Genomic DNA, 12659 nt, shown 5'->3' on the forward strand with positions numbered 1-12659 from the left:
GAGGAGGCGTAGTTGACATTATATGCTCCAGATAGGAATTGAAGGAACCTGTATATATTATATATATAATTCATGATATTAAATCACTTCGACTCACTGATAAATGATAAAATATTATGATTGGCTGCTGATTTGAAGTATGCCAGTCGTCAGAAAAAGTAAGAGCTTTGTTATGTTTTGGCAAGGGTAAGACAGCGGCTGGGAAAGAGTTCAACAGTTTCCACTTTCTCCTCATGTCTGCAGCTGTGATAGAAGTCATTAGCGGCAACCCCATGCGATAAATTACGTAACAGCTCGAGCGACATGTGGTGAGGAGCGGGATGCTTGTCTTTTGAATGGGATTCAACTACTTTGCTTATTTTGAGTCGAGACGTTTTGAAACGCAATGGGATTACATAATTGTTTGTCGAAACGAAAATAATGCTATGGAAGCGCTTGGATACCCTTACCATGAGTTTCCATTAGGCAGTGCCCGGTGATGCTACCAACCGCTGAACTAGTGGAAGACCTGTCCAGTTTTGTGTGTCGCTTTGGTAGGCCAGACCTGTGCAGTTTCTTTAAAAGTAGAAAGTACTGTTTTCCTGCGTGAAGTAGACTGACCTGTCACAGAGTGTGTTTTAGAATAAAACCGTCATATTCACAGGAATGTGTCTGTATCCAGGGACTCAGGCAACGTTCGTGGAGCGCCGTTTAGCCAGCTCGTTTAGAATAACTCTGCATTCAATTGCTACTTTGGAGGAAATATTTTGGCACTGTAGAGATTTTATGGCAGTTTGTCTCTCAGAGTAGTTAGTGAGCAATTGTGATACGACTGGCAAATCGATATCCCCCAACGCAGCTTCTCGTATAGCTGCCAACTCAGCTTGAAAGGTACTGCAGAAGTTGGGTAGCCATGGGCTTGGATTAAGTTGGCGCATTTCAGAGTGGACGTCACTGCGAACTCACTAATTTAGCTTTGAGCCGTCAGTGAAGATACTTCCTTAGAAAGAAAAATGGGTTAATCGACTTATTGTTATCGAAAATGTTACAACCATCTATTCAAATGGAACAAGGTCGTCAACGTTATCCCAACAGCATCTTACTGGGTTTCGTGTGGAAAAATTGTCCATCTCTTTCTGTGCTTCCGGAAGAGTTCCAAAAATCTGAAAATTGACCGAGGGTAATTCAATAATTTTTTCTTTTCGCCCGGACACCCCCTAAAGACGAATACAATATTTCTTCTGTCTCTTTTAACGGACACCTCTTTTAAGTGGGCACCTCCCAGCATCGAGCACTTTTCTGGTCCCTTAAGTGTCCGCTTAAGCGAGAGTACACTGTATGCAACATAAGGGCTGAAGAGTCCTGGCCTAATAAAGAAAACACACCAACGTAATTTCCATCGCCGTTCTAATTAACATTTTAATACCACTTTTGTAAAACGTTTTATCTTTTGCCTCAAAATAGGCCTCAGTTTCAGCGATAACCACTTTATTCAAGCGAATTTTCTTACCGGAGAGCATTTGTTTTAGGTCTGCGAATAGCTACTAGTCGCTGAGAGTCAAACCTGGGGAATCCGGCTCATGCAATACAAAGCCAACGTGTTATTTTAATATCTATACGATGTCAGCTAACTCACGTAATTTCGCTTTTCAGTCGTTCAAGATGATTTGATGATTTTTTTTGGTGTTTTTCATGTTTTCTGGTGTTTCCGCCTCATTTGGACGATGATGACGTCTCTACGGTGTCTCTACGATTACGTTCGAGGTCAGCAAACCATCGTTTTATTGTTGTTTCTGATGGAGCGGTGTTCCCATAGCACTTTTCAAGCCATTGCTTCACTTGAACGGTAGTTTTTCCCATCGAGAAGCAGTTTAAAATTAAAACACGAAATTCTTTTTGATCCATTGAAAATATCAAAAGCGGTGCCACTTAGCAAAATAACTCACGAACTAATAACAGATTATCATGAAATTTTAACGGCTGTCTTTTTAAAGTTAGTAAAACTAATAAAATGTGTGAGATTTATGTGCTGGACCCGGGATTCTTCAGCCCATATGTTAAAAGAGAGATAGATTTCCTCAAACAACAGCACATCCGTTTGCTTCTTGCATTGAAAAACTATGTAAAACAATAAGCAACAGCACGCATATCCTCGCATAAATACATTTAGTCAAACCGCAGGAATCTGAAGTCATAAAAGCTAGTCACTTAAGTTAATGAGACCCACCATTTCCAAACAAAGCTCTTTGCCTACCTGCCATCATTGGTTGCCTTTATCCACCAAATACAATTCAACTGACAGCACAAATGCTGTGGATTGCATGGCTCCACTTAAATAATAGCAAATCTTTTTGTAGCAGCATTTTAGTAGAGCAACCAAATGAACCTGCTCAACAATTATTGCAAAAAAAAAAAAAAAAAAAAAAAATTAAATAAATCGCATCGCAACAATAAGGCCATGGCAACATAATGACAATGATTGCTGCTGTTGCTGTGGCAAGTACTTTACGAATAATAAGGCCAGCTATTGTATAACCTACTTACATATATAAAATTCTACGAAGCGACAACAACAAAGAGAAACAATCGTATAATGGGAAAGCAATTATATAGCATAAATGTTGTTGATCTTTTTGTTATTGGTGTAGTTACTGGCGTGGATGTTGGTGTTTTTGTTGAGATGCAAGCGATAACAATGGCAATTGACACTTGACGTGCACCATTTCACCGCAACACAGCAGCAACCACTACCGTCAACCATCAAACGCTGACAATACTCGCAACAACAATAACAATCAAATTAGAAGTAGTCGTTGCGTCAGAGAATACAATACAACGGCAAAAACCATGCTGTGCGGCATACACTCATACATACGTAAATATGTAGGTATGCGAGCATGTTTTCGAGCGTGCTGTCATCAACATAATTGAACAAGGATAATTATGATAAGCGATAATTGGTAGTGAGAGTGTTTTGAGGTGACAATGATTGCATTCAGCAATCAGATAAGGAGAGACATGTAAGTAAAGTACATGAGTGCATGTGTGTGTGTGTATGTGTGTGAGATTGGCCGCATGTTTAGAGCGACTATTTGTATTTATGAATAAATCTAAAATTGCTTGCATACCCATTAGGAAACTTTTGAGCTTTAGAGACAAACGGCAAATTAAACTGCACTAAAAATGAACTAAAATGAAATTTACGCGAATAAGAAAGAGTTTGAGTTCAAGACTTATGTAAACCAAGATTTTCATGACTTTCTCCCCTGGGTGGGCACTTTAATTATCGGCGAGTAGTTGTAGTCTCAATCCAGTCCACATAGAGTTGGTTTGCTGGAAGAATTTATAACCCATAACGATCTTTATGTCGGTATGTAAACGCTGAATAACTTTATCATTTACCAACCGATCGACTTCAACATACAAGTTTTCGATACGTGAATTCAGTACAATTTCAACCATGGATCGCTTTACACTGAAACCACCAAAATCGACGCTATATAACCCGAAATACTTGCCAAGGTGGTGACAAACGCAGAAAAAAGATCGCAGTTTGTGATTGCTAATAAAGTGGGCACTTGATTGATATTGTATTCAAAAAATAGTTTTAATAAATTGTAAATAGCCAAACCAAATAAAAGATGACGCACCCTGTATTTGCTTTGATAAGTACGCAGAAATGACCACCAGCACTTCTTTTATGCTGTATAAAAAAATCATAACATTATCTAGAGGGTCTTTCAAAAGACGTGCCTAGATGTTGTTTTTAAATAAACTATTTAACACTCCGCTGGGCACCCGTGTCTGGTCAGACCTTTTTCGACTTTGAAGGTGAATTTAACATATTTCTACTATAGCTACCGACATGAGCTTCTAGGTTGTAAAATTTAAGTTTTTATCTATTTATGGATATAACCTGTTAAGAACAAGCCCTCGAACAGAACGAAAAAAGGATTAAAAAATATTAATATATGTGCAGGTAAGCGAAATGACTGTAAAAGATAGTCTAAATATAAATTTACCATGAAAAAACTGAAAAAAGTAGATACAACAGTCAAAATTTATTACATTTCCATGCATTTGTATAGGGGTCCAGTCAGATCCGAGATGCTCAACCTAAGGTTTTAATAGTAGGGCTCTTAACAATTATATGTGAAAAATTGCATCAATTCCATTTCTAGAAATTATTCACTACTGGCATCGGCGCGTCACTTTTATTTATTTAATTTCGTAGTCAATAAACAGAAAAGTTCTTATTAGAGCAAATATAAACAATTTATTAATAAAATAACAAATAAAACGAGTTTAAACTAAAACACCACTGATCAAAACAATAAAAATTATACTAGCGAGTTAAATGATGCATTCAACGAAGAAGAGAATTTATTTTTAGTAATTGTGAATTGAAATCTAACGATAAGCAATTCGAGATCTCACTAATACGCGAAGAGTCCGAAATTTGTTTTGAATATATTGAGATAAAAAGCGTAACAACTTTGTAAACTTCTCGCCGGAATAAAAAAATTAATCCGTTGCAAAAGAAACGCACAATCAGTGTCGTATGGAACTTAATTAAACACAAAATAAAGCGATATAATCGACCTTCTGCAATCGACTTTAATCCAATTAATAACGGGCGACCGCCATAGCCGAATGGGTTAGTGCGTGTCTACCGTTCGGAGTACATAGATTCGAATCTCCGTGCATGAACAGCCAATATTAGAAAACGTTTTTTCTAATAACGGCCGCCCCTCGGCAGGCAGTGGCGAACCTCTGAGTGCATTTCTGCTATGAAAAAGCTCCTCATAAAAAATCCGTTGCCGTTCGGAATCGGCTTGAAACTGTAGGTCCCTCTATTTGTTGAACAACATCGAGACACCAAAAAGGAACAACATTAATCCCATAAAAGCGTGTCAGCGCCAATCATACATACATACAATAACGGGAGCTATGAGAGGGAAATGGGAGAGAAAAGTTAAAATATGTTAAGGCAAAATTAACAAATAGTTTTTGTACCCATTCTATTCTTGGGATAGCAAATTGGTGGTGTTTTCAAATAAATGAAGTATATTCCATCCTAGACCGAACAAACGACTGAGAAGTTTGCAGTATTATAACTACCAAAGCCTAAGATCGATTATGATTTTGAGATAATATAATTGGTATGACTTGAGAAAGAAAAATTGGAGTAAAAATGTACTCCAAGTTCTTTAATCTCATTCGCAGATTAAAGTACATTATTCGAGATATTAGGTATATGACGATTGTAGAGCATCACATGATTTAGAGTAAGTGACTTTAAAACATTGTTTTTTTAATTTAGCCTGGAGCCTAAGCACATCCTCTGGGTTTCTTATTGAGGTAAACATTTTTATATCGTCTGTATAAAAGGTGCCTGGCAAATGAAAGGCATTTGCTAATATCATTTATAAATAAGACAAACAGTAGAGGGCCCAATACACTACCTTGGGGTATCCCAGAAGTGGCAATGAAAGGAGCAGAAGATTCAACCTCAATTGCAACAAAACAACTGTTTTGACTTAGATAAGATTTAAACCATAAAAGAAAAACCGAGCGAAAGCCAGTTTACATCAGAGGATGATATGTGACACAGTGCTAAAGGCCTGCCAACCAATGAAGATTCCGTCTGCACGTGATTTATTAAAGATACATTTTATTGTTTATAATTTTTAAAGATAAAAATAATATATTTTGAAAGCCCCTCTATTAACAGTATCTCATTAGATGCGCAGGTGTCTGCATTTTTACTGAGGGAGGCGTAGTACTTAAATTGAAAACGTTTAAGTCTAGATGAACTAAACTGGAAAAACGTCTTTCTTGACTTTTTGATTTCTTTAGCTATGACGTCCTTCCAGCAAACGAATATTCCTGCATAGCTTTGGAGCTGAGCACATATGTGTGTATTTACTAGAGATATCAAGTGTCTCGAGCACCTAAAGTAAAAAAAAATTTTGTTTATCGCACTATTACTCGTTACAATCATACTGCTAGCATCGCGAAACGTCATGGAGGTGGTCATCAAGTGGTTGCGACGTCACGTGAAATGGTTCAAAAAGGGAAGAAGCGACTTGCGAATCAAATGGCAAAAGAAACTAAAAAAGTCTGACCGTAGTATCCTCCGCATACTGAAAATAGATCTCAAAGTCAAGCTTTAGAAGATCTAAAAGGCGTATGATCTCACACCAAAGCAGCAACAAGTCAGACTTGAGAAAGCGAAGGCGTTGCTTCGCTTGGCCGAAAGCGGTCAATTTCCGAACATTGTGTTTTCTGATGAGAGAATTTTTCAAATTGAGCAATTCATAAACTCCCAAAATGATAGGTTTTATTTGACCGACCATTCATACGAGAATTTGAGTCATCGATTGGCCAGCACCAGGCAGCACCCGCCACAGGTAGTGGTTTGGGGTACTGTAACCGCAGATGGGCGCTCTCCGATGCATGAAAAGAAAACAAAAACGCTGAAATAAATTCATATTTGCTAAAAAGCTCAAGTCAATGTTGCTTTTTCTGCTATATAAAGGGATTTTGCTGTATCCGTTATATGATTCGTAAAAAATTGCAAATCCCGAAAATTTCGGGATTATTTTCCAGCGATCGTTATTTCGGGATTTGAAATTTCTTAAAGAGGGCACACAATATGGAATTAAATAAATTATTTTCTAATGATCCCGAGATGTTCGGTACTTAAATCCCGCGATCGCCGTAGTTCATCTCTTGACGGTAATGCCAGCTTTTGCTCTTACAAGTACATCAAACACAGTCGGTCAGAGGCACCTTCCCCATTAAGTGGGCGCACATTCCAAAGCATATTCTCAAATCATAGTCCCTAAGGTATATGCCGTGGTCGTCGTCACAGTAGTGGGTCTGAAAGGAGGTTTAGCTTGCGTTTGAGTTGGAAAATTATTTGACGTGGAGCATCCGAATCCTTGCGTAGAACGCCCCTCTATGGGATTTGAATTTTACGTGCACAAGTAATTGGAATCCCCTGAGGGTCTTGCAAATTACTATTAGTATTACTCAAGCAACATTAGGAAGGACAATCATAATTTGAAATTCAACGCAAGCAGGCTTAAATAGGAGATATGTGGGTTCACCGACTACTAGATTCGAGGTAGATTTGGATAATTAATTAATTATTATTAGATTTTAATGTTCATATTATATTAAGAAGTTTCAATTTAATATTTTTGTAAAATTTAATTAATTGTATTCCTCGCAAAGTCACCTTTCTGTAGATTCAAATAATTAAAAAATTATTAAATAAATAAATAAATTACCAATCAATCGATTAAAAGTTTTTCCAACACTGGATTCGGTAAGATCATTTAAAGGGGTTGTAGACGTTAGTTCCATAAAATACCTTTCATTTATATTCCCTGCTCTGATTGAAACATTCGAAATCCTTGTACACCAGAAAATGTCGGTATAGATTAGTAGTTCGGTCTTCGAATCACTGTATGTGGTCCATTCGTCAATCTGGATTGTCGCTACCTAACCAAGAAATTTCCGAAGCATAGACCTCAATGGTCTAAAAATTTTACGCGCAAGCTTTCTCTCAAATACTCCATGCGACGTCTCATCGGATGTTGTCATGTACCAAGCTTCATTGCCATACAATAGCGCGAACATTATACGAAAATATTGTAGGACCTTCCCTATTTCGTATCTTCCAAATATTTACTTTTTCTGGACCAGGTATGGCAATATTTCGATTTTGCAAACCATTTTGGGTGCATTGGAGGTTCATCTGTCCATAAGCAATGCATTTCCCTTTGGGTAGGCAGATTAAAATCTAGGATTAAAGTGTACACGAGGGATTTAATATAATTGGAATGGATATGACGACGCATTGGTATGCGAAATAGCACAAAGAAAAACGCTGAAGTAAAATATAATGAGATAAAGTTGATGTGCATTACATTGTTTTTGCTCAAAATGAACTATAATGAATAATTAGCCATTTGAAAGCCGAATGATTAATCGTTCAATAAATAAGTTTGCCAAAGATTGATAGCTAAACAATTATTTAGTAGAATTTATAAACTACAATAGTTTATATGACGCATCCCATTCAAATATGTAAAGCAATAAAATTCACGAGGTTATTTCATTAATTAATTTAATTGCAATCGTAATTTATATTGATAACAAGAATTTAGAGAGAGTGTGAAACGGAGTGAGGGGCCTTAACTACTGCAATAAGTTTTGCTGGCAGTGGGCATTTTAAATATTTTACGAAAGTTTCCATGTCGGCTTAAATTGTGGTGAGTAATTCAGCTTTAGCCCCAGGTCACAGATTATTTTCTAAAACATTAAAAGTTAAGAATACGCAAATTCATAGGAACTACATAAAGTTTGCACAAATACTAATTGAAAAATACTAGTTTATACTTGTGTCTTTCCCCTAACCCTTCTACTCCACAATAATCTACTTATAAAGCCCTCACAATATTTTAACCTGTTCGGATTTGTATTGGGTTGGAGAATAAGTTCATAGCGTGTTCATTTTTGTTTTTTTTTTTACAACGATTTGTTTGAGAAATTTTCTTGCTATGTTAATTGTATTTTTGAGTTATTAAATTTTTTACTACAATAGTTTTGAGAAGAGAAATAAGAATGAAATGGAATACTCAGGAGGTAAAAATCAACAGTTTGGACACCTTCTCTTCTTTGCTTTTCATCGAGGTCAAAAAACTCCCGAAGCTTCTCTGGACATTCTCGACGTGTATGGAGAAGGTATCACAGGTGAGTCCACAGCACGGAAATGGGCGACCTAGACATCGATGACACGACCCGCAGCTGAAGGCCTTCTGAATTCGATGAAGAACGTCTCAAATCACATTTGAAGGAGAACGGTCGCCAACCCAGTCGTGAATTGTCGAAAAAAATGAACTGCGATCATAAAACGATTCTCAATCACCTTCACACAATAGGATTTACCGAAAAATTTTGAGTCTGACTGCCTCACGAGCTCAATGAAAAAAAAAACAAAGAAAGTCACCTTCAAATTGCTTCTCAGCATCTCGCCCGTCTTCGAGCCATACGCGGTCATAAACAGCGCTTTTTGTACCCAATCGTTACGAGAGATTAGAAATGGTGCCTATACGAGACAATCAATACGAAGCAGAAAAAGTGAGTGGCTCCAGCAGATACGCCAAAGCCGATAGTCAAGCCGGATCTTCATCCAAAGGGCCATGGGAAATGCTCGAAAAGAATGTCACGGTCAACAAGGAGCTTACTTTCTCCAGCTACCCCACGCGAATGAGGCTATTCGACTGAAAGGAGTCGATCAGGAATTCGTGAGGCTATCGAGGACATAGGACAGACACTTTGCAATTCGGTTATGGAAAATTTCATGAAAAAGATATTGTCCTGTAAGCGTGGTCGTAGTGGTCATTTGCCTGATGTTATTTTTCACTATTACGGCATACCTTCCTCTTTATAATGAAATAAATTTTATATTATTATTTAAATTTATTATATTGTAATTTATTATTATATTGCATTTATATTAAAAAATAGCATTTTTCTTTGAATATCAAAATAACATCTCTTATTGGAAAACCCTTTATTTGTGTATATTTGTACATAGCCTAAGGTCTCTTCTATTTTTTAGAATAGGTTCGAAACAGAGAGAGAGAGAGGAAGAGTTTCGCTATCAACTTACCATTTTATTCGTCTAGCGCATCCGCCTTAAATTCCCTACAGGCTTATGAAATAAATAGTTGAAAGTAATCGCTATTGTAAATTACAAACTGGCGTTACCTTTCTTATGAGACTTGTGAAATGGATGGCTGGCTTGATGGGTGACCTATGGGTGTCCGCATGATTTAAAAGAGAGTTTTTTCTTTTATAGGTCTTCCTGGTAATGGGCTGGCTACTCACCGCCATTACGCCTCTCACGCGTTATGAAAGTGCAAAACTAATGCAATCTTAACTTCCGAACCAGAACATCGAAGTATATTAAATCATAACAGTTCAGAAATAAGAAACGTACAGTTAACCAAAAATTGCTGTAAGAAGCGGGACTGCTCTGTTCAAATACATTTCAAATTACACCAAACCTACAACCAGTACGAAGTGTTTCCGCTCTCGCACTCTGTTCACACCAATTCGTATTCCTTTTAACCGTAAGTCACAAATTTATTGCCTTCCCCGACCACTGGCTTCATCTATGAACATCACATAATACTACACACACACCTACATCTGTCTCCCTGCAAGCAGCCCTGCCTCTTAAATCTCGCGCTAATGAGGTTTGCCAACTTTAATGGATCCAATACTTTATTCACCACTAAATGTTCAAGCAAACACATCGCAGTTGGAATGGCTGTTATCTTCATTTTTGCTGTTGATAACAACTGCAATTTTCCGCCTTTAAATGCTTAAGCTGAATCAGGATGAAGCCAAAGCAAACAATGACACAAAAGATAGGGCAGGAGTACCGCGTCGGCTTGGCGCTGCTATAGCCGTGTGGCGGGCCAGTAGATTTCATTGCCTTCGGTGGGTGCCGCCTACTCAATAGTTTAGCAAATTACAGTCGGTGTGGAGCGGCATAAGTGCGGAAGCGGAGCCAACTAACAGCACAACTGTTTAAATAAACGAGCCGTCGCCCCCTACGCCAGCTTCTGCTCTGCTTCTTTGCCAGTCTGCTTGCTTGTCAGTGGCGTTTTCCCATACTTTCCACATTCTGTGTGCTCAATTATCCGCCTCTCCGCGCATACTTTGTTGCCACACGATTGTACGGACGACTCACCTTGCGGCTAATCGACGCTTTAATACCATACTTCTATGTAATCTCACACCAGCTGCCATGGATCGCATAGCAGCCGCACATCTGTCTCCGTACTTTCTCTTTTTCGCCCAACTCCAGCTGATGCTTGCTTCCATTTTCGCTTGACTCAACTATATACTCGATGTTTGAATGTGATTTTACCGGTTTATTGGTTGGCCGCAGGCATCATCTTAACGGCATGTTGTGGCATGCCACCAGTCGTGCTTGTGGAAGCTCGAGGGAGATGCGAAGGCAGCAAGTCAAGATGCTAAGTAAACAGATGACATGGTTTCCCTTAATAGCACGCCCACCGTCCGCAGGCGTCTCTTGTCTCTGGTGAGACACACAAATGTATTTGTGTGTATCTATGTATGGGTTTGTGTGTGTGTATGAATACTGCTGTGACATAAAAATTGCGCTTCTAAACGTGACTTGACATAACAATCTGGCATTGCGCTTAATCGTGACGTCGGCAAAACGCGCTTTTAGGCGCATAACTCCCCTTTTTGCCGCCTCATCTACCACATATTTATGTTCTGTGGACCCGTCTACTGTTTATGTGTGCCATATATGTACGCATGTATGTGTATTGTCATGCCAAGGCATGCCTTGAATTTGGGTATGCGCCCGTTCTATTTCCACCGTTCGCTTTGCTGATTTAATACTTAAATATTTTGTTTCCCCACCTCGATATTTTTTCTTCCTATTATGTTGATTTTTTCCTGATCCGTTTATTCTGTGTTTTCTTAATTTGCCTTTTTCGAAAGTGGCCCCTTTCTTTTGCTTGGCGCAGCGCTGAATCGGCTTTCAGGAGGTGAAAAGCGACAAGTGTTAATTTAAAAGAAATTTAATCAGGTCAGCAAACAAAAGATTATTTGCATGTCGCCTGCGAGCTCTTTCCCCATATTTTTTCTATATTTTTTCCTTCTTTGTCACACAAATTAACTTAAACGAGTTTCATCTGTGTCATGATTTCGTTTGGTGAATGGGTGTTGGCATTGGCGCGACGAGGCGTTGCCGCGGCTAATGATTAGATATTTTAAAAGTAAAAGCTGTCGCCAGGGAAAGTAGTCAAAATGGCCACCGTAGAGTGGCCAATATGCATAATTGTGGAATGAGAGCTGCTCCTTAATTAAAAATTCTAAACGAATCCGAAATTTAACTTCTAAACAATCGATTTTTTTTATTATTGTAAAAAAATTGTATTGATATTAAAAATTTACAATAATTTTTTATTTATTTTTTCGATATTTAGGTAATGAGACCATTTCTTTTATTATCATACGGTTTGACAGCTGACAGCTTCAATAAAGAAGACTGCAGCACCATTGAATAAATAAATTATTAGGACAATTTTTACTGAGGTACTGGATATGTGGAATATGTAAACGAATGCTACGGAAAAAAGAGAATTAGTTTTAGGTTGTGTGAGGAGTAGTGTTGCAAATATTTTTAATTTTGTGGAAAATGACATTTTTGTTACATCATAAAAAAGTAAAATAAATAATAGGTGAATATTTAAGGTGTCCAGGTGTTTTTATATTTATTTGTAAACTCCGAGTGCTATTGGAAAATAAAGTTTGTTAAGCTGTATTTATTATAAAATATAATTTAATTTATTATAAAATATAACGCATGTATTTTTAACCGTAATAAAAATTTCGGAAACCAAATGCGTTTAGTAAGCTAAGCTGCGCGAGCAAGAGCAACACCTTTTTTGCAGCGGCCAGCCAACGCTGTCCACACTACAAAGGTAGTCATTCCAAGAGCGCGTTATTGCCATATAGAAATAAATACATTAATAATTTATAAAATATAAGTATTAGGGCGGGTCGATTTAAAAATCGCTCATTGCTCTGTGAAAATCGTATTCTAGGGATCAAAA

Source organism: Anastrepha ludens, chromosome 5, assembly GCF_028408465.1.
Source record: "Anastrepha ludens isolate Willacy chromosome 5, idAnaLude1.1, whole genome shotgun sequence".
Lineage (NCBI taxonomy): Eukaryota > Metazoa > Arthropoda > Insecta > Diptera > Tephritidae > Anastrepha > Anastrepha ludens.